The sequence below is a fragment of the Trematomus bernacchii genome, unplaced genomic scaffold (genome assembly GCF_902827165.1).
Source record: "Trematomus bernacchii unplaced genomic scaffold, fTreBer1.1, whole genome shotgun sequence".
Classification (NCBI taxonomy): Eukaryota; Metazoa; Chordata; class Actinopteri; order Perciformes; family Nototheniidae; genus Trematomus; species Trematomus bernacchii.
This window is the reverse complement of record NW_022987647.1, coordinates 112153-116522: the sequence shown is the minus strand read 5'-3', so window position 1 is coordinate 116522 and position 4370 is coordinate 112153. Positions and strand designations below refer to the sequence as shown.

General features: G+C 41.5%; 1 long non-coding RNA gene across 1 annotated transcript; it reads right to left on the bottom strand.

Moving 5' to 3' along the window:
• Positions 1-665: 665 nt before the first annotated feature.
• LOC117485553 lies at positions 666-3788 on the bottom strand. The gene is made up of 3 exons (XR_004556226.1): positions 3768-3788; positions 3367-3407; positions 666-715 (listed from the first exon to the last, which is right to left on the bottom strand). It is a non-coding gene; the product is annotated as an uncharacterized LOC117485553 (long non-coding RNA).
• Between the last annotated feature and the right edge of the window lie 582 nt (positions 3789-4370).

Here is a 4370-nt window from a genome sequence, read left to right as displayed (position 1 = left end):
GACCTAAAAGCCCGGAGTACCCGGAGTACTCTGTATAACTTGTATATGTGTTTGGTTTCCTACTAGAAGTAAACTCAGATAATTTGTTATAACTTTGATTCCGGTGTTTTCAATTCCTTTCTTAATTTAATAGAGATCCAGCCTCATCCAACGAACGGCGCGTAGCAGAGGTATTCTACTCCAACAAAACAGACAGCGAATAAATCCTGACGTAACATGAAGCATGTGACTTAAACAGCTGAGGAGAATATAACCTTCCACACATTAATACATGTCTTCTAAGTCCATCAACATTTCCACATTCTTCTCCCAACCTTTGAGTATACCTATATGTAAGACTGGTGTTTTTGTAATGCTTTAGTGGCATCGGTTCACAAGAGCGGCTGAAGAAATCCTACAGTCCAGCATGTATCTTGTTCTTTAGTCCAAGGACTTTGGGGGAAAGCCTTTCACCATCCATTTGCAAGAGCACTTTCTGAATGAATTCATAGTAGTACCTTAGCTCTTTGGGGTAAGCCATGTTCAGTGTATAGATGACTCCCAGCATGATGGCACAAGCTTGGGCTACAGATCCAATGTTGTCCAGAATGATTAGTCCTTCAACAAAAATCCCAACGTCGTCATAATGTCCAGGTTCTCCACCATCCTTGTTGATGACGTATATGCCCATGGTAGATTTCTGCAGGTCTCTGGTGACGTCATCTCCTCCGATGTCCTGTATATTTAAAGAAAAAACATGTATTCATTCAATATATGTAATTTGAATGACATACTTTATCTTATACATTTTTTGTAATATTGCTCACATACCTATGTATGTACCCTTAAAACAAAGCTGGTCATACTGTATATATTTCTGAATCAAACTAAATATGTGTGAGGTGTTTTTAAAGATTTACGTACGACCCAATAAGCTTGGTGATGAGTGTCAGAAGTCAGAGAGGATTGACAGGTGGACTAAGACATTGTTGATTATGGTCTTTCCATTGGACAACAAGAAAAAGAATGAATAAAGCCAACCTCATCGTTGTTGGAGCAGAACACCTCTGCTACGCGCCGTTCGTTGGATGAGGCTGGATCTCTATTAAATTAAGAAAGGAATTGAAAACACCGGAATCAAAAGTCATAACAATTATCTGAGTTTACTGGTAGGAAATAGAACAAGTATACAAGTTATACAGACTTCAGGTCTGTGATGCGATGCGGATAAATGTGTCGGGATCAAACCAACTCATCAAACGAGATGAAAGTGACTTCAGGTTTGTGATGCGATGCGGACACAGATATCGGGATCAAACCAACTCACCAAACCAAAAAGCATTTTTACACTCAAAAACATCAGTATTCATATCTATCTTTGGGGCGGAGATTTGTCGACTCTTCCTTCCCATTTTCCTCCCAAGCGAATTAGAGAACCCCTGGGGAGGAGCTGTTTAAACTGCTCACCTCCCCCAAGTGTCCTGATTGGCTGGATTCACTTCTGGTCGAGGTCAATCAGAGTTCCGAACAGAGAGTGAGATCCTAAATTTCACCAGGTCAAAAGTCAACGTTTATCTCCACCTTATCTACACCACATTCCCTTCCCATGCGTTCTTCACCTATTTAACGATGTCTTTAACGACTTAAAAACAGCATCTGGCTTTTAGGGGTGATAAGGAGCGATGTTGGTGTGTGACACACAGAATCTCTAAGTCAGTGAGTTGTGATTACATAAAACAGTTCAAACGATACATGTTCACTAAAATACAATTCAAAATAATACATGTTTACTTCAATACAGTGTAGAATCATATCTTTTTACTTCATCGTATAAAGAAACAAGGTGATGGTTTGAAATGCTTTAGTCTGTTGATGAATATCAACATTCATACATATAAATATGCTCAACCTTCATGCTCCTTATAAGGTAAAAAATAATTATCTAAAATGTATGCCTGGCCACACACACACACACACACACACACACACACACACACACACACACACACACACACACACACACACACACACACACACACACACACACACACACACACACACACATAATTATTTCTCACTTTTGGCAAAGAGTCCACCTCAAGACGGGTAACATTTAAACTAGGGCTGTCAAGTTAACGCGTTAATAACGCGTTAACGCAAAAAAAAAAATAACGCCACTAATTATTTTAACGCGATTAACGCATGTGTATTTTTTGTCCTCGCCGCCCCGTAGTTTCAGAGCGCATCGAGTTTTAAAATACCATCTACAAGCTGATGCTGACAGCCCCGCTCCTGCTGCCCGCTTGTGGCAGACCACACTTCCACGCTCACCGGCAGGCCCGGACTGGCCATCGGGAGGACCGGGAGGGAGTGTGTATGTGTGGCGCGACTTGCGCGAGCGAGGCACACCTTACGTGTTGTTGTTAGCATCTGGTGCTAGCTAGCTGCGCTAATGGATATAAGGAGCTGTTTCAAGGACATTTCGCCGACAACTGCGCCGAGCACTTGACTTTATGCAGGTAGCCAGACAGTGGGACATTGTACGAAAAGTCAGCTCACTCAGCACGGATAGTACGCGCTACATGATTGCAGCGTCCAGGCAGCACACGTTCGAGCATATATGCCTTGAGCGGCACATAGCTCCAACATCACAGTGTCTCTCCACACACACACAACACACACACACACACACACACACACACACACACACACACACACACACACACACACACACACACACTTATTGTATGAGAGAGGTTCCAGGTTGAATTGAGGCGCATATTTGTAATGTTCAGAGGTTGTTGTGTTTAATATTCATGAGAATATTTGTCATTGTTCAAATAATAATAAACAAACATATAAAGCATATTTGTCCACTCATATGTTGATAAGAGTATTAAAAACTTGAAAAATATCCCTCTAAGGTACATTTAGAACAGATAAAAAATGTGCGATTAATTTGCGATTAATCGCGATTAACTATGGACAATCATGCGATTAATCGCGATTAAATATTTTAATCGACTGACAGCCCTAATTTAAACACACCTCGGAGCGCTTAGTTCTCTCTCCGCCGTGTGTGTGTTGAATGCATGTCGCAGCCGCCTGTGTGTAAACTGCCCCGCCCCCTCGCACACAGACGGGGCACGGGGGATTGGAAAGATCGAAAATACATCATAGACGCATTTCGTTTTATAGCATATTATATACGGTGTTGGCGAAACTAAGACTACCCCCTCCCCCCTAGTTCGGGGGGAAAGTACTCCGGTCCGGTGTACTATAAAACCAAGATATGAACGTTAGCCGCGGTAACATTAACCCCTTGCCGCCAGAGAGTAACGTTACCAAAAGCAGTGATAAGAATAAAAAAAAAAAAAACATACTTACAGTCGGCCAGTATACAAGCCGGGGCAGCGGGGAAGTTGAAGCTACAAAAAAAAAAGCCATAGGAACAGGCAGTTAACATTCAACTTGTATTAGCCAACAACTAATAAGAAAGTCTAACAAGACAAAGATTGAATTTAACACGTATTTAACTTGAGAGCAGTATTAAGTTATCTTATAATGTTAATGATGCATGTTACACTTCATTTAGGTTACTTAAACATTACTACACAACTAAGCTAGGTTAACAGTAGGCTAACAGTTAGCTAGCTGCTGCCTATGTTAACGTTTGCTAATGTTAATCTATCAAAACACACAGTCTATAGCATTAATGTTAGCTATTAAGCTACCTATTTAAGTATAATATAATACACCCAATGCTATAAATTAGCTAGCCTACTTACTTAAAACGGAGAGCCGTGGAGAACGTTCACCTCACGACAGCGGAGCTACGCAGGTGTTCCGGATTAACTGGTTCCCCGATCAACTTTGGCACAGATGTGAGGGGCGTGGCCTTCGACTGAAATACACATTTCGATCGCTTCTTCTGTCGTTTACATAAATGTTTTGGTATATTTGGCTCGGTAGGAAGACTTTGATGCACATTCAGTACCAGTGTGTGAGGTTGTGGTTACGATGGCGATATCCGGACGTGAACAGCGAGGACTACAAAAAAAGAAACGAGTTGACTGGGGATGTCTGTTCAAAACATTGCGAGCTCCAATAAATCATTTAAACCAGCTATTGTTGCCAGAGTTATTACTGATTATCGTTCTTAATGTGATACCAAGTCCATCTGAGACCTGTGTACACCTTCAGATAGCCTCCAAGTGAAGCGTACGTTGTTTACTCACAGTTTGAAAGCAGCGTGGAGAACTCCTCAGCTGTGGTAAGCTGTGATCCGCTCCAATAAATCATTAAAACCAGCTATTGTTGCCAGATTTATCACTGAATATCGTTCCTAATGTGATACTAAGTCCATCTGAGACCTGTGTACACCTTCAGAC